Here is an 18,309-nt window from a genome sequence, read left to right on the forward strand (position 1 = left end):
CGTGCAGTGGGGAGTGGCCACCGGCTGCCAGAACGGTGAAAGGCAGACCTGGGAAGACAGCCCGGACGGCCTGGCCCGCTGTCAGCGCCATCAACGCCACCGTGGCTCCCAGACGCCCAGACACGCCTGCCGGCACGCATGAGCGCCCCCGAGTCCCCCTAGGAGGGGCCGGGCTTGGGGCGACGGGAGGGAGGGGCCCACAGGTGGTCTGGCGGGCCTGCGGGGAGGACGGAACGGCTGTTTATTGAGACGTGGCCTCCAGAATAACGAGGACGGAGACAGGAATCTTCCCGTAGGCTTCTCCATGGCTTTCGTCAAATCCCCGGTCCTGCGTTTTCCAGGCAACATGAGGGTATCAGAAGGGCACAGGCGGCCGATTTGTTGAAACAAGTAGGCATTTCTCTTTGTGGGTTCTGCATTCGTCTGTAAATAAGCAGCCTTCTGCATATGAAAGACTGTAGAATAACCTCCATTTATTCACACCAAACACAGCCTCATGGAGTCCTCCAGACGTGCGTGACGGTTCACTGCATGGGCGGAGGACGATCGGAAAACAGATTTTTCCCCCAATAACCATTGCTTTCTAATTCCCTGTGATTGATTTAAGGGTAGGGAGGACGGAACTGTCCTGCGGTAAGCAGCGTTTTCAGAAGTCACCCCAGAGCACCGGGACTCTCTACAGATTGATGTTCTCACTTAATAAAGCTTTCGGGGGCTGCACGGGGAGGGGGAGGAGACCCCTGCCCGGAATTCAAGAGCGCGTTGAAGCTCTGAAACGCAGTGTTTATTCAGAACCTACGCCTGTGTGACACGACTCATTCTTGAACACCACTCAATAGTGAAAATGTTCCGCTTTGGAATTATAACTGGTTTTTTGTATGATTATAAAGGTCCCTTGACTATGTTTTTATTACTCAGACCTTATACATACATGTGTGGCCAAAGTGAAAATATTTTTTCACGAGTTATGATCTTTTAAAGAGTTTTCTAAATTATAAATTCCACTCTCCCTTAAAACCTGATCAAACAATAAAAAAAAAAAAAAAAAACCAACCCTGATACCCTGATATACAACTGAGAGGGGAAATGTATTTTTAACCAATATGCATCTTTAAATTGCATTCTGTAAACTCGCTCAAACCAATGAGTGGGCTTCAGTGAACCAAGAAATGCGTTTGCCATTGGCGCTGAGAATGTCTGGGCCAGCCGGGCTCTGCGGTAACACGGAAGACGCCTGCGTAAACACCTGGTCACAGGGACGGAAGAGATTCGAACACGGAAGCTGCAGACTCCCTTACGACCGTGGGAGCAGGGCCTGAACACGCCAGAGAAGCGAGCCCGAGGGCGGACGCTGCAGACACGGGGGCCGAGGGCGCGTGGGGCTGCACAGGCTCGCCATCCCGTCCCCGCCAGGGACACGTCGTGTCTCCTCTGAACGCCACACGTGACCATTCAGTGCCGGGTGCTGGTAAAACGGAACTTTGTTTTTGCCCCTTTTCTCTGAGAGCCCTTACTGTTAACATTTATTGCCGGTAGACAAGGAAGACCTTCCAGAAGCTGGCGGAAGCGTTGGGTCTTTGGCAGCTGTCCTGGCTCTGGTGGCCCCGTGCCTTCTCTCCAAAGTGTCCCTTGGGCTCCACTTAGGGTGGCGGCGAGAGGGCCCCGTGTCTCTGGAGAGACGCCATGAGCTCGGCCGCACAGCCCTGGGGGCGCACGCACACGGTCCCTGTCTTGTGCTGGGTCACATGCACAAGGACTCCGTGCACTCCCTGACGAGGGCCCCGTGCACTCCCCGACGAGGACCCCGTGCACTCCTGGACGGGCCACCTGCACTCCTCCACCCGCCACGGCTGCGGCAGGCCCGAGTGTGCTGGAAACCTGGGCCGCGTGTGGCTGGCGGGCACGCGGCTCCTCCCTGCGGTCGTGGCGCCCTCTGCTCAGTGCCGGAGCCCCTGACAGGCGGCACGGGGTTTTCTAGGCTCAGGCAAGATGAGCGGTGCTGCCAGGGGACGGCCCTGAGGGTCCCCGTTAGTGACGCTGGGGGCTCTTCTCCGACACGTCCGGGACCCTGGTGCCAGGGGCCGAGCGATGAGCCCAGTGTTGGGCACGGGCGTGGTGTCCCGGCGACCCCCCAGACATAGGGCCCGGGAATAGCTTCCTGTGCAGACACTGACTGTGAAATGCACGAAGTCTCCAGGAAAGTGGACAGTCAGACCCTCCAGTGCCCCCGGGCTTTTCAGGCTCCCGCTGGGGCGAGTTGAGCGCCAGCCTGGCCCTTGGTGACCCACACCTGGCTCTTTGGCTCACCGGTGTCCTCGCAAAGGCCCTTTTCTGTTTGAGTTGGCCAGAGGTGGGGTGTTTTGTGTGACCCAGGGCCCCAGCAGTGGGACGTCCTGTGTGGGGACACTTGGAGACTGTCCCCAGTGCGGGAAGCCACCGTCCCGTCCACGGGCATCACTGCCTGCACAGGCCATTTCCTTTCTGTGGATTGGATGATGCCATTATTTGGAACAAGAATTTTTTGTTGCTGTTGTTCTTAAGTTAAGAAAAGACTCGGGATAATCCAGGCCGTCAGATTGGTCCGGAAGGAGCCTCAGACCCCTCCCCCCAAGGTCAGGTGTGTTCTCATCACCGCTGTTGCTTTTGGAATAAAATTTTTGACCTATTCAACCTGTATCTGTTCAGTTCTGTACAATGAAACATAGTGCCTCTCACCTTGCAGTTGGGGATCTCCCGGGGTTTTGTCACAGCGAGGGCCTGAGCTGAGGTCCCCGGGTGCTGGGCCAGGAGAGGCCAACCGTTTGGGCTGGAGCGCGTGCGGGAGAGCGGCAGCGGACTGTGCTCCAGGGAAACATGCAGACAGCGTCGACACGGTGCCCGCCTGCTGGACGGGCAGGGCGGCTGTTAGACCGTCTTCCGGGGGCCACACTGTGATTGCACCTGCCTGGGCTTCCTTCGGTTTTGAAGGGACACAGCGTGTTTTTTGTGCGATTGGGGAGCTTGCTGACTTGCTTCTCCAGCGCTGGTTGTCGCTCCCACCCAGGACTTGTGGCAGAGACCGAGGGGGTCCCGGCGACCCTCCCCCACATTCACACCTCTTTGTGGGTGGGGCTGGGATGGCATACACGTGATTGCGTCGCATGGTTACGGCGCGCATCTGTGGTCACGTTCCACAAGATTGGGACATTTCTGGCGAGCACACCCTCTCCCTTGCTGGCCGTGAGAAGCAGGCGGCTGTTCTGGGAAGTCCCAAGCAGCACAGAGCCAGAGGCCTGGGGCTCGGTCCCCACAGTACGAGCGTGTGTGCGTGCACACACTCACGTCCACACCCCCCCCCCCCCACACACACACCTGCACCCATGCCAGCACTGCCTCGTCTCTAAGGACGACACTGGGAGTCACTGTTGGCGGGAGTCTGGCTGTCCCTCCTTGTGTTCCCCGGTGTGGCATCCGAGGGCAGGCTTCTAGGCAGTTCCGGAAGATGGTGTTCAAGAGCGAGAGGGGCCGCTTGTGAAAGGCGGACTGAGCTCTCATTTGCTTATGAAAAATGTGTGCAAATACAGTTATTTCCCACCAGTGGTTTTCTCAGGGGCAGGCGGGTGGGCACAGGTGCGGCTGTCCCGACAGGTGTTGCCAGTCCCCGACTGTCCCTCCCAGGACGGTCCTGCTTGAGTCATCGGCCCTTTTATGGTGCAGCTGAAGTATGGGGTGTGTGTGCACCGCATGTGTTTGAGCCTGCGAGCAGGCGGGTGTCTGCACGTTCCACGGTGCACACGCATGTGAGTGCGTTCGTGTAAGCGTGTACCCTGTGTGAGTTTGTGCACACGTGTGCACTGAGAGTGTGTGAGCGTGAGCACACGGCTGTGTGCACGTACCTGTGTGTCCCCGGCCGACCGCACGCTTGATTCTTGAGTCCGTTCAGAGGTTGACGTTTGTGGCCTCGGACAGCGGCCAGAGAGGACTTGAAGCATGGACACAGTGGATGTGCTGGAATATTCTGCCTCTGGCCCCCTCACCGGCAAGCCTGCCCCCATCCGTGCCCGGGGGGTCTGGGCGTGGATCCAAGCAGCCTGGGGCCGCCCGAGGTCCCCCCTTACGGATGTCGTGGGGCTGCGCGGTGGGGCTGCGGGGTGGGCACAGCAGGCTCCCTGGCTTTCTTCGCTGTTTTGTTTTGTTTCTGAGTCAGCGCCGTGCCCTGCGGGCCCGCGACGCGGGAGACTCGGCGTGAGCGCGGGGCCCACGGTGACCACGAGCTCCGTGAGGCCGGCTGCCAGCACCATCCACCTGCGCTGTCTGACACCGTGGCTGCCGAGCCTCGCTTCCCAAGTCGAGTTTCCCGGGACGGCCCGGCCTCGCGGGGGCCCTGGCGCCGAGGGACTCAGGGAAGGAAGACGCTGTCGTCAGCGCCGGGAGCACAGTGGGGCTCGGCCACGCCCGGGCCACAGCCGTCACAGTGGAGCAGGGCCCGGGATTCAGCTGCCAAGGCCCTTCCGTCCTTCCTCCCTTCCCTCCCCGCCCCCCCCCCCCCAGTGCCCACGTGGTAGCGCCATGAAATAGACGAAGCAGCCACAGGGGCCACGTGAGCAGAACGTAGCTCCTCCTGTTCGCACCGGCGGAGCTGTGTCTTCTCCGTGTGGGACACTGCAAGTCCTCTCTGTGCGCAGGGCTGGGGACAGACGCGTGTCCCAAGGGACAGAGACAGGCCATCAGACCTGGACGTGGCCCCGGATGTGGCCCCTCAGCCTCCTCCCCGGGAGGAAAGTCTGCCCTGCAGGGGGGCTGCTGACACACGCGAAGCACACCCATCACTTGCGTGTGTCTGGCCTTTCTCTAGAAAGGGGCCTCGTCAGCCGCACTGTAACCCGGGCGTCACGCCTCGTGTTTGTGAAGCGAATGTCGCGAGTGGGGTCATCCACATCTCAAGATAATCACGTACCTACAGACTCATCACGTGGTTCTTTAGGGCACTGCCTCCTACCGTGCGGCCACGCACACGTGAGCCCACACGTGCACGCACAGCACGCATACTTTCAGTAGGCCTGGGGTCTCAACACCTCCGCTCTCCCGGAACTTTCCGGAGCTGCAGGGAAAGTATGACGTGCCGTCCTCTGGAAGCTCCGTCCGTCTGGACCTGCGTTTCGCTTCTCGCGCCCCCTCGGCCCGCGGTGTGCCGGCAGTGACAGCTGGAAGGCCGGGGAAGTGTCGGCGAGGCGACCTCTCCTCACCTCCGCCTGTCACGTCTGACCCTCTGTCGCTGTGGTATTTGCAGGCGCTCCCCGCTGCCGTGGGCCCTGCAGCAGGATGCGAGCCAGCGGCTGCCAGATGACACACGTCAGCCGGCCGGAGCGGGCGCCTGACCCCGCAGGCGCGCACTGGGAGGACCCACAAGTGGGGGGCGGCACTCAGCAGCCAGCTGGCACATTCCAGAGGCTCCGGTGACCCGGGGGATGACAGGCGCCACCTCGCCCCTCCCGGAGGCCGTCCCTCCCTCCGAGAGCCGGAGAGCCGGGCCGAGCTGGCCTGGAATATTCATTCCTCAGCCAGACCGGCTGGATCTTGGAAAAGCCTAACGTTTTCCCCGCATGCCTGTCAACGAGGGGCAGGAATGTGAGGCGGGCGGCCGGCCTGTCTGGGCCCGCTGGCCTCCGCCTCCTTCGCACCTGGCTCACGTGCCTCTGGGGACCTCTTGGGGCCCCACCGGCCTCAGAACTCAACCCCCCACAGCCTGCCCTCGGCCCTGACGTGCGCCCTGGAGCGCGGGGCGAGCAGGCGACGCCTGGGACCGGCCGGGAAGGCGCGGCAGGAAGCTGCCTCAAAGCGCCAGGAGGCCTCGCCTTGGCCGGGCGTCCAGGACTCTCACTGCCCGAGTCCCGTGTTTCTTAGCTTTTCACGCAACACACATACTTCTTAGTAACGTTAGCGAAACAACAAAAACTCTGAAATACAATGAAAAATAATTTTAAGGCAGCTTCATTGCAGGAAGAATGAAATGATGGGTTTCATCAGGGGACTCCCTTACCACATTCTTGATTTCTTATTGTTTTTATTAATTCACAGACTCTTTTTTTCACAGCAGTTTTAGGTTCTTCACAGGAACCCGAAGGGAAGTACGTTGCTCCACTTCCTGCCCCTCCCGGTCTCCCCTCCCGCTGACGTGCCACGCTGGCTGGGCGCACCTGTGCCCCAGGTGAGCCGGTGTGAGACACCGTGATCCGGTTCCTCCCGTCTACACGGGTGGCTCTTGGCGCTGCACCTTTGCGAGTCTGGACAGACGTACCCTGGTGGGCGCCCCCCACTCTGGTGTCACCCGGGAGCGTCTCACTGCCCCAAACCTCCTCCGTGCTCCACCTGTTCGTCTCGCCCTCCCCACTGCCACCCCTGGAGACCATTCAACTTCCTGCCGCCTCCACCGTGTCCCTGACGCGTGCTGTGCGCAGCCTTCAGACCGGGTTCGTCACTTAGCAGGTGCGCACTGGTAAGTCCTCCACGTCGGCTGTTTTGGTCCCCCGCCGCGCAGCCTTCTCACAGGAGACACAGTTCTGTCCGAGGCCTGCCCACGGGGCTCCAAGTTTCCTCTGCGGCGTGTGCCCACGGCGGGCCCCATGTCTCCTTCGCCTGGCGGTTCAGGGTGGCCTCTTCCGCGGTGCCTAGCCGAGGCCTCGTGGGGTCCCTGCACCTGGGTCACCGTGGGGCCGGGGGAGCGAGCTGTGCAGTTAGGAACCAGCGCAGGTGAGCCTGGGGCTGGCCTATCACCTGTCTCCCACCTCCTCCCTTCCTCCCCTGGCCGGCGGGAGGCTCCTTCCAGAATCATCCACCCCTGTCACCTCACAGGTAAGTTGGGAGTCATGAGGACCCTAGCCTTGGCGCACTGCGAAAATGGGTGCACCGACCGTGGGGGTGACTTTTCTGTTGTGTTCTTGGTGGGAGGCAGGTGGCCAGTCCTCATGGGGGGCTTTGGCGCCCACGTGGCCTTGGGTCTCGTGGGGCCGTTTGTCCTCGAACCCACGGCCGCTTTAAGCTGAATTTATGCCCGGCCAGAAAGTGAGATGTAGCTCCAGACGGCATCGTCTCACCGCTCCCAACATCCCCAAAGCCCTCTGTGCGAAACCCGCCGGACCTGGGCTCAAACAAAACCTGGCCCCTGTCCTCGAGGAGCCAGAGCCCCGCAGCAGAGGGGACCCGGCCCAGAACCACCTGGGGGCCAGTGCGGGCAGGCACGTGAGGGTCACAGAGGAAGCCACCTCGCGGCTGGAGGGCTGGTGGGCGTGTGGGGCCAAGGCTGACAATCAGGGTGGTCCCGGGCCGAGAATCGGGGTGGTGTCGGGACGGGGGGTGCATCTTGTCGTCCACCCTGGGCCTGTGCTCCAGCTTCGATGTGGCCAGTGGGGGTGGGATGTTCACTGTCTTAGAGCTGACCTTCAACCTGCATCCCCCAGCACCCACTGGGCAGAGACAGGAGGTGAGTGATGGGCAGTTTGTTGGGACGATGGGGCCTCTGGAGGAGGTGGGGGGGGTCCGGGATGGGGCTTAGCCAAAGTGCCTGAGAGCCCAGCAAAGAGCAGCCGGGGAGCCTCTTTCCACCCCTACACCGTGGACAGGATGACACCGGGCGGGGGTCGTGGGAACGCACACGCCGTGAAGAGCTGCCCGAGGCCGTGTCGACCAGGGTGACAACGGCCTGGGCCTGGGGCCTGACTCTGCGGGGCGGTCAGCTCTGCCGTGTAACAAACACCCCTGAATCTCAGGGAGCTTCCGCCTCGGCCGTGGGCTGGCGCCTCTCTGCGCCTCTCTTCACCCTGGCCACGAGGCCACGAGGAGTGAGCAACCCCACTGGGACGTGGCTTCCTCACGGCGGCCACGGAAACCAGAGGCCGGGTGGGAGCTCTTCGCGGCCCTCCGACCTCCAGTCTCACGTGGCTCACGGGGCACCTGCCCGAATCCCGTCGGCTGAGGCGGGTCACACGGCAGGGCCCCGAGTCTGGAAGGCAGAGATTCATGTCCCCCCACAGATGACTGAGGGGAATGTCACGGTTGGCTGTGCTCTCCTACAGTATGGTCGCGGTGTTCCTGCAGATTCACGTGAGGGCTCGGTGGGGCCACGTGCATGTTACGCCCAGTAGTGTGGCCGCAGTGGACAGGTGGCCATGTGAAGGCAGCTCCACGTGGCACCTTCAGAGGCCGAAGAGTCCCACTTATATGTTCTCTTCAATAAAGAATGTGATTTAGGGGCACCTGGGTGGCTCAGTCTGACTTCGGCTCGGGTCATGATCTCCTGGTTCGTGAGTTCGAGCCCCGTGTCAGGTTCTGTGCCGACAGCTCAGAGCCTGGAACCTGCTTCGGATTCTATGTCTCCCTCTCTCTCTGCCCCTCCCCTGTTCACACTCTGTCTCTCTCTCTCTCTCTCTCTCTCTCTCTCTCTCAAAAGTAAGCAAACTTAAAAAAAATTTAAGACAAAATGTGATTTAAATGTGGAGTAGACACCATGCTTGTTCACTAGACTAATAGCAAATCTGTTTTAACAGGCACTTGGCTGGCAGTAACTTGCAGTGAGTTTAAATGGGGGGATTTAAAAAGGCAGGCGGCGTGCGTTCAGCGTTAACCAAATACTTTACGTTGCGTTATTAGCTCTAAGTGGATTTCAGAGCTCAGCTGGTGGGGGTGACGGGGTGGGGGTGGCCCCACAGCCTGAGTGGGCGAGGCCAGGCTCGGACCTCACCCGGCCTCCTGCCAGCCAGGACGCAGAACCAGAACCTTCCGCTCGGGCCTTGCCCGCCACAGCTCCGTCCCTAGCGGCCTTGGAGACACCTGCTTGCGCTGAGGGATCCGGAAAGCGCTCCTTCAGAAACACACTACCGGGGTGTTTCCTCTGTGAAGTGAGCCTTTACGGGAGGGGCGGTGGCATCACAGTCACCCTCCAGAACGGGGTTGAGGTTTTCCGCACGGAGACGCAGCCTGAGCTCCTGGTTCTGCTCGGTGGGGCCCGGAGGCGCTCACCGGTGGGCCTGTTACACTTTCCTCCTAGAGAGTCTTAGCTGTCTTTCTTGTTCCGCGTGGAGGGAGAGGCCCCAGGCGGTGGCACGGACAGGGGGCATGCTCAACGCCCTACCCGTGGAGACTCCCCCACGTCTGCGGGCTGACCTGACCCTCGGGCTGTGGCCCTGCCGTGGTGTCGGGCCCTCAGCGTCCACGGAGGCAGAGGCTGAGCACACGCGTGCGTCTCGTCTGCAGCTGTGGCACTGGCTGTGTCCCGCGGATGCGGTGGACTGTCCCCCTGGGGACAGACTGGCTTTCCGGTCATCTCACTAATCCTGTGCTGCCCAGCTCCGTGGTTCTGTGACTTCTCTTCCGGACGTAAGTTGTCCGGTCCCTCATTTATTCGAGTAGACCTGAGACCCGCGTCCATTCGCGGGTGCGGGAGACTCTCCAGTCCACCCGCCAGAGCACCGTCCCTCAGCTGCTCCCACCTCTGCTGTTTCCACCATTTTCTTGCGCGGTTTCCTCCGCCTCTGTTCATTCTCGCCTCACAGCGGTGACCCTCAGGGAGAGGACCGTGTCAGGAACCTTCAGGAGCGATCACGATGTGCACATTCCCTGCACAGGAGACAACCGCATCAGGAACCTTCTGGAGCCATGGGGATGTGCACGTTCCCTGCACAGGAGAGGACTGCGTCAGGAGCCTTCTGGAGCCATTGGGACATGCACATTCCCTGCGCAGGAGAGTACTGTGTCAGGAACCTTCTGGAACCATTGGGACATGCACATTCCCTGCACAGGAGAGGACTGCGTCAGGAGCCTTCTGGAGCCATCGGGATGTGCACCAGGAGGCCTGCACCAGGAGGCCTCCTCAGAAAGGGCCACGGACAGCTGGAGGAACAGGGCACCCTGCCAACCATCCCCTGGTCACACCCCGCGGGAGGGGCAGGGTGATTACCAGCTGAAGCTTGTTGGGGACCCGTGGCTTTAGGATGTTTCTGGAGGGAAGACGTGCACCGTCCTGCTGGGACCCTCCTCAGGGCAGCAGCACCAGGCCCCGATCTGTGTGGCCACGTGCAGGGCATGCCCAGGCCCGCGTGAGGCCACGTGCCGCCGGCACCCTAGTCACGGAGCCTGTAAATCGCCGCTCCGAGAGCCCTGCCTCCCCGGACGTGCAGCCACCATGTAGCTAAACGGCGCTGACTATTATTGCAGAGCAAATAAATGGCTATTTCACTTTGCAGATCACCTGTAATTGTGCGTGCACTGTGTCAACCTCAGGTTTAATTGGTGTGTAGGCTGCGAGGCATGAATTACGGCATGTGTAATTTATTTACGCAGTAAAATTTACCGTTAACTGAGAGGAAAAATAAAGAGAAAAATCCTATGTTTCACACTATAATTACACAATAAAGCTTGAATTAGAAATGTGGTGTGGGCCGCACACTTGCTCTGGACCTGGAAAGGCTGGAGCACAGCCGTTGCTTCCTTCCTGCCGAGACGTACAGGAGGCCACGGTTCTGAGGCCGAGAGCCCGTCTTAAGACGGAGCCATCTGGAAGGCTGAGGCCGCAGGGAGCCGGACCGCTCTGAGATGGGGAGGGGCGCCCAGCCCAGGCTGGCAGCAGGGAGATGGAGAATGGGGAGGCTACTTTCCCACGTAACAAGGAATCTTTGTGAAAACGGCTTCTTAGGGGCATCAGGGCTTCCGCTCAGAAACGGGAAGGAAAGACTGACCAGTGGAGCAGTGTCTTCTGCGTTCGTTCTGAAGGTCTGCCGTTACGCCAGAATTGACAGTAATCCTCACGCTAAGTGCCGAACGACACGAGTCTGGCTTCCACCAGACATTTCCAGCAAAGAGAAGCTGTCCGTGGTCACTCCTAATCTGTAGGAGTCCTTAAAGGACTAACACCCAGAGCGCTGCTCCTGGGGCCCAGATGCGGGGGCAACAGCAGCTCCAGGGACCCCCCCCGGGGCCCTCCTGGCTCTGCCAGGACCCTGTCCTGTGGAAGCCTGTCCTGTGGCTCTTCCCGATCCCTTAATAATGGAGATGGAGGCTGTTCATGGAAGGACACACTAGCACTGGAAGTCGAAAGGGACATTTTGAGGCGTACTGTCTAGGGGTTGATGGCCAGGGAGGCGGCCACAGGCTACGGGAGACAAAGTGGGTGAGGCTCTGGGGACGAGGCCCCTGCCGGGGGGTGCCCAGAGCGGCCCAGGACTCCAGGGATGCCAGCTTGGTGGGCTCGCTGGCTCACAGCCCAGGTCAAGGTCCTCCCACTGGCTGGACACCATCATCCTCAGTGTCGTGGGTGCCACTGTGAGGGTATTTGGGACAGCAGTGCCCAGGGCCCTGAGAAGGGCAGGACGGCGGGGCCTGTGCCCCCACACGGGGAGAAGGATCTAGATCCCCGAGGAGGACAGCCTGTGGGGAAGTCCAACGCCTACTGTGGTCCTGTGGCCCCAGGAGGTCTCTGAGAATTTGCCTCGGAGCCGCCCGGCCCTGACCGGGGTGGGAGGATGGCTTGGTTTTATTCTTCCTGGTTTTAAGCTGCCTGGACCTGTTAAGATCCGCTCCTTTCTCCCCTGCGTGGCCTTGATCTTCCCGGGCTGAACCGAGCTTCCCTGAGCAGACCTAACCACCACCTTGACCTTTACAGGGACGCATCTGTCCCAGGGAAACAACAGCATGCATGAACTACATCAGAGTAGGAAGCTTTTGCACAGCAAAGGAAACAGTCAACAAAACGACAAGGCAACCTAGTGAAGGTATTTGCAAATCGTGTACCTGATAGAGGGTCAATGTCCACAGCACGTAAAGAACTCACACACCATAAAACAAATAATCCAATGAAAATATTGGCAGAGGACCTGAAAAGACGTTTCCCAAAGACGTGCAGATGGTAACAGACACACAAAAAGATGCTCACCATCATCATCATCAGGGAGATGCACATCTAAGCCATGATGAGATACCAGCTCGTACCGTCCAAGCGGCTAAAATCAAAACACAAGAAAAACGGGTGTTGGCGAGGATGTGGAGAAGAGGGGACCCTCGTGCACTGTTGGTGAGAGTGAAACTGGCGCAGCCACTCTGGAGAACAGTGTGGAGGGTCCTCAAAAAGTTAAAAATAGAACCACCCTACGGCCCAGCCCTTGCACTACTGGGTACTTACCTGAAGAAGATGAAAACCCGGATGTGAAAAGACACCTGCCCCCTGATGTCTGTGGCAGCGTTACCTGCGACAGCCACGGCAGGGAGGCGGCCTGTGTCCCTCGACGGATGGATGGATGAGGAAGGGGCGGTGTGCACACACGGCGGAATATTACTCAGCCGTGGAAAAGAATGAGATCTTGCCATTTGCAAGGACACGAAAGGAGCCAGAGAGTACCATGCTGAGCAAAACAGTCAGAGGACAAATACCGCATGACGTCCCTCCTGCGTGGAATCTATGAAACACATGAAGAAACACCCAAAAAGCAGAAACGGATCTGTCAGTGCAGAGCACAAACTGATGGCTGCCAGAAGGGATGGGGGTTTGGCAAGATGGGCGCAGGGGAGGGGGAGGTACGGGCCTCCGGTTCCGGAAGGAGTAAGTCACGGCGACGAAGGGCCCGGTGGCCGGAGCGGTCGTGCGGATGGGGTCAAGTGCTAACACACCCGTGAGCCCCGTGCAGCGCAGAGAGCCGGAGCACTGCGTCGTGCACCTGAAACCGAGGTGGCGTTGCCAGTGTGGCGTCAGCTATGTTTCCATTTAAACAATAAAATATTGCAGTGACAAAATTTTGGAGAGACTTAAATACAGATTTATCTGTGTCGACGTTAACACGCCTACGTTAGAGTAATGCAAAAACACACGAACACAAAGCAAGGATCGTCCGTCCCGCACGTCCCTAGGGCTCCTCGTCCTCTCCGGCGGGAAAGGTGGCCCAGACATCCTTCCAGGTCAGCTCACGCCCCAGACACAGGCCCTGCAGGACCCAGGGCTGTGGGACGACCCCTTACTTCCTGCAGTCTGCTTTGTTCCAGAACACCTGAGGCCCAGGGGTGCAGGGTGCTGACTGCCCGGGGGCGCCTGCCCTCAAGGAGCCCAGACCCCTCAAAGATGGCAGGCGGGCAGCGGGCGAGGAGCACTGATGGTGCCAGGATTCACCCTGGGCTCCGTGGTAGATGCTTGGAAGCCCACTGGTGGCCCTGCCTCCGTGGCTTGGCAACCACTCGAAGGTGTTGTCGGGAAGCTCCGTCGGTGGCTGGCTCGGGCAGCCTGGCCACTGAGACGCCCGTGTGCCCAGCAGCCCTCGCCGGTCTCTCGTGGCCCCGGCACCGAAAGGTGCCTCGCGTGGTCAGGGCCTGAGGGGTAAGGCCCCGTGGTGCCCCGCTGGGCCCCCGGGAGCAGCGGGGTGAGGCCGGCGGTGACCGCCGCCCCCGTGCAATGCTTCACCCTCTCCACCCAGACTCTGGAAAGATCTACTTCAAAAGGCATCATGAGTTCCGTGCTCCCGGTAAAGGTCCGTGGCCAGCTGTTTCCCTGGGGCCAATTTTCCTGAAAAGACTTGTCAGTGTCATTGGCGCAGTAATTGCAGAGATGTGCGTACAGACAGCAACTGGAAAAAATTCATCGAGATTACGTACGCTCCGAGTGAGGGCGTCACACGTGACTTATTTTTCCTCAAACTCCTTTGTGTTTTCCAAATTTTCTGTTCGAGCGTCTATAGTAACAATCAGCAGAACGGTCTGAGCAAAGGACAGCAATTGCAGCCCCCCCAAGGACACGGGACTCAGCGTGCATTGACTCTCGGACATTTGTTACAACCGGGCCTGTGGATGCTTCCCCTACAGCGAGAAACCCGGAGAAACACAGGGAAATGGCGGGGCGGGAGGCGAGGGCGATTTATGCGCTATTTCTCTGCAACACGGAAGAGTAATGCGGAGGTCATGTGGGCAAGGTCAAAGGACAATTTGACTTTTGCAGGATGACCTGGGGCCATCTGTCCTTCGTGCAGCTGATGAGCTGTCAGTGCGGGGTGAAGGGGGGGGGGCCGCCTCACTGACGAGAGCGCCCCGCCCCCCGGACGGGACAGCGCTGACGCTCCTGCGCCCGCCAGGAGGTGTGGGGGAGCGAGGCCCTGGAAGGGGTCCACCCCGGGGACCGGCCTCAGAGGGAGGAAAGCCCCTCTGCCTGCCTGCGGAACCAGGGCAAAGCGCCAGTGCCCACTCCTCCTGTCGCTGGAGGCCGTTCGCGGACGGCTGTCATCCCAAAGACGCTTCCTCCGCCAGAACCCTGTTTCCCTCCCTCGCAGGTTTCTGGGACCTCGGAGGCCCCACCCTGGGTTCTCTGACCCCCAACCTCTGCTTTGCTCTGGTGGGACAGTCATGTGCCCTGGACCAGAGTTGCGGGCGCCGCTGGCCCTGGCCGAGGGACGTCCTAGCCCCGTGGCCTCCTGTCCACGGGTCACAGTCACCTCCTGCCGTAGTAACCCTCCTGCCCGTGACCCGTCCTCATTGTCCCGTGTCACCACCTGACATCTTCCCAGTGTCTCTTCTGGAACCAGAGATTTGCTGGCCCCTCTGGGCTTGGTTCTGATAACTGAGAAGCCAGGGGTTCTGTGTGCCCAGCCGCCCGGCAGGGAGGTCCCTCGCCCTGTGTGTCTGTGGTTCTGCTGTCCCTGGCGAGGCAGAGCCTCCTGACAGGACAGCCCCAGCAAGATGGGCTGAGGGACTCAGGAGCACCCGCTTTCTTTCTGGTAGACGGCTTTGACCGTGCACGGACTTGTGACCCGTCCACAGTCCTGCAGACATGGGCTGGGCTACTTGGGGCCTCGGCTGCTGTAGAGAGAAGATGCCGTGCCCGTGCAGCCCCCGCCCTTTCTGTGTCCTGCAAGGACACCGCCCCGGGTGTGGGGAGTGCCAGGAAAGGGGACCGAGCCCGAGGCCCCTGGGGACGCACAGGCATCGCCGGTCCCGCTTGTGCCGCAGAGGCAGTTCAGCACAGGCCCGCTCTGCCCGACTGCCCGCACTGCTCTCTCCCGGTTGTTTCATTTACGAGGGTGTCACTGGGCAGTAACATGCGCGTCGGGGATGCCGCCCCCCACCCCGAGGCCCCGTGAGTGCAGATGGGTTCGAGTGGAGCAGGCAAGTAAGACCCCCGGAAGCGGGGCTTTAAACCGGGCGGGTCTAGGTGACACCAACAGCCATAGCGTGCGGTGACGTGAGCGGTGCTGTCTGTCTCTGTGCCAGGACGGCCCCGGAGATCCCGTCGCGATGCCCCAGGGCGCGGGCCTCGTGAAGCGCGCAGGATGCGGTCTCTCTGCGGGGTCCACCATCGAACCTGCAATGAAAAGCCCGTCGTCGTCTGGCGAAAGCCGAGGTCTCTGCCCGCGTACCGAGGGCGCGTCGCTCTTCGCAGAAACCCAGCAGACACGTGCGCAAACGGGATACCCCCGGTTGGGAGCATTCGCAAAGCTCGGGGGTGTGTTAGCGGAAGCCCACAGCAAATCCAAAGGTCTGCACAAGATGCCTGACCACTTGCTAACAGGAAAGGCTGCGGGCCCGGCGTTTCACAGGGTTTGAGCCAGGCTGTCAGCCTCGACTCCGCCCGTGTCTGGGCGTCCAGCTTCTCCCACCGCCCCCCCGTCAGTGCCCGGGGGCTGCTGGGGTGACGGCCGTACCACGGACCCAGTGACTTCGAGAAAGGGAAGCCTGCCGGTGGGAAGCCCGAGGGCCGGGCGGACAGGCTGCTCTCTCCTCGGCCCGTGGACAGGCACCTCCCCCTGTGTCTGTGTCCTGATCTCCTCCCTTCCTCAGGACACCGGTCAGATTGGATTAGGGCCCACGCTAGTGACCTCACTTTAGTTGCTCACCTCTTTGAAGACTCCGTCTCCAATCAAATAGATGTCCCCTCCCCCGTGTCAGATTACAGCAACTTTTCTTTACCCACAGGATGGGAGTATCTGAAAAGCCCAGAGAACCTTCTGGAGTGCAGGCAGATTCTCCTCCCTGCTCCCGTGTGGAGTGGTGACCACTCTCGCTTTTGTGATCAAAGCCACTCACTCGGCGCGCCCGGTCACGCCCAGGGGCCAGGGAGCACAGTGGGGCTTCAGGGAGCACAGTGGGGCTTTAGCACAGCCTTCTTTGCGGGTGAAACCGTATGTGTGGTGGTGTTTACTAACCGCCGTAGAGAAAAATGCACTCGCACATCGTTAGCCATACGTTGGTGAGAAGGGACGCGTTGATCTTTTCTCACTAAAGAAGCCACGTGTGGAGAGTCAGCCCCAGCGGGGGTCACCACCCTCCTGAGTTTACGGTGATTCGATGACGTCCTACGAGGTCCAGCCGTCCCCTGTACAGGTCACGGGGAGGTCGGTGGGTATCTGACTGTGGTCACCACCCCCGAATCTCTCAAGGTTTTGAGCCCCAGCTCCATGCACCTGCCTGCATGGGTTCCTGTCCTGACTGTGGCCACGGCGGCCCTCCTGATTTCCAGAAATTAGTGTCCATCCTGAGCCACTGTGCAGAAATCCCCGGGATGTGTCCCTCACACGGCACACGGTCACGCTGGCCCTCTCGGGAAGGTCAGGAAGGAGACTTGCACGCGCACCTCTGGTGGCGCAGAGGTGTCAGCCCAGGGGACACGGCCTCCCTTCCGCACGGGGCCTCGGAACCGGCACAAGCTGGGCCATGGTTCAGGTCGAATCTCGTCCGTCAGGCTTGGAGGTCTGACCCGGTTTTTGCTCGTTTCCAGGCTTTTTGTCTTTGTCCCCCTTATTGTACAAGTCAGGTAGGATTTGAGTGTGCTGACTACTGGGATTCGTGAGTGGGGTCCCACGTACACCTTGTCTCTGGCGGTCGAGACCTAGCCGTTGGCCCTGGCGCTCTGGGACGCCATCCCCGCGAAATCGGGGTCTCTCGTGTTCAGCCCACAGGGAAGAGCCTCACAGGGCCTTCGAGAATGCAGGCTCTTTCTTCGACCGCTCCCTTCCCAGGGCCGGGGGAGGGGATGCGCTGGGGCCTGTGGCGGGAATGGGCGGGGCTGGGCGGGGCTGAGCAGGGCAGGCATGGTGAGCCCACCTGATGCCACAGTCCTGTCTCCCGAGACTTGGTGTCCTCCCCTTCAGATTTAATTCCACGTGGCGGCCAGAGAGCCCACATCTCCATCAGCCGCTGAAACACTGGGGGCCCCTCTAAGCCGCCCCAGCCAATGCCACGGAGCCAGAGCGCAGGGTGGGGGATGCCACGCCCTCCAGCCTGGCCTGTTGCCCTCGGGGCCACTGCCCTCCAGACTCCCTGTGGTTCTGTCCATAAAAATTGTACAATCGTCTTGCGCGCACGGCCCGTCCTCCTGGTCAGTTTGTAGCTGAGCCCTGGACCCCCGGGATTTCAGGTGGGTTTCGGGTTTTGAAGCACCGAGGGGTGATGGGGATCCAGGTGTTCCCAGACAAGGAGAGGGTGGCTGGGGGCAGGGCAGCGAGAAGTGCCCAGAGTAGGCAGGGGCTCACACCCTCCCCTTACTGGACTCCGTCCCTGTCCTCTCATGGTGCCGCCCCGGTCACTGGCTCAGGCCCTCCAGGGCTGGGACCCCAGGTGCCCTGCCAGGCGGCCAGAGAAGCCTGTGACCCTCAGGCTACTGGAGAGAAGGGCTTCCTTTAGGACAGCCCCGTAGCTCTCTGGTCCTGACGGGGTCCAGGATGGCGATTCAGAGCCCTGGGGTTCTTCATGCCCGGGCCCTCGCTCTGCAAGTTTCTACCCTGGTGCACGTGGTGGCCGCCTGGTCACCAGAGCCTCCTGTGAACAGGCGGCCGTCTGGAGCCGGCCACAGGTGATGGCTTGCGTCATGGTTCTGTGGCTGTAGGTGCTGCAGACCACGGGCAGCACGGATGCCTCTGGATCCCATCCGACCAGCAAACTCCATCTAGATTTCTGTCCTGAGGTTCTGTTTCCCGGAACCGCACCTGCACTCAAGGCTTGGTCAGTGGAGAGACGGCCCTGTGTGGATTAAGGGGATGCAGGGAGTGGGGCGGTTAGGGTTAGGGTCTTCTGGAAGGAAACGCCGGGGTGTCAGCCTGTGGTCTTGGGTGGGCAGGACAGCCCCCAGTGCAGATGCTCGAATGCCAGCCCAGTCGTGGCTCATCCGGACGTCCTGCGGCCTGCCCGCTCTGTCCCTCTGTCTCCTGGACAGCGAGGCTCCCTTGTTTCCGATCCCCCAGCCTCTCACGAGCCGCTCGTGATGGCACAGCTACTAACCCTGCAGAGGCCGGAGGGCGGGTGGTGGCACGGGAGCCCCGGGCCCGGGTGGACGACATGGCTGCTGCAGCCTGGTTCCCGTCCCCCCGGCGACGT

Source organism: Puma concolor, chromosome A1 (genome assembly GCF_028749965.1).
Source record: "Puma concolor isolate L17-30 chromosome A1, mPumCon1.1.hap2, whole genome shotgun sequence".
Classification (NCBI taxonomy): Eukaryota; Metazoa; Chordata; class Mammalia; order Carnivora; family Felidae; genus Puma; species Puma concolor.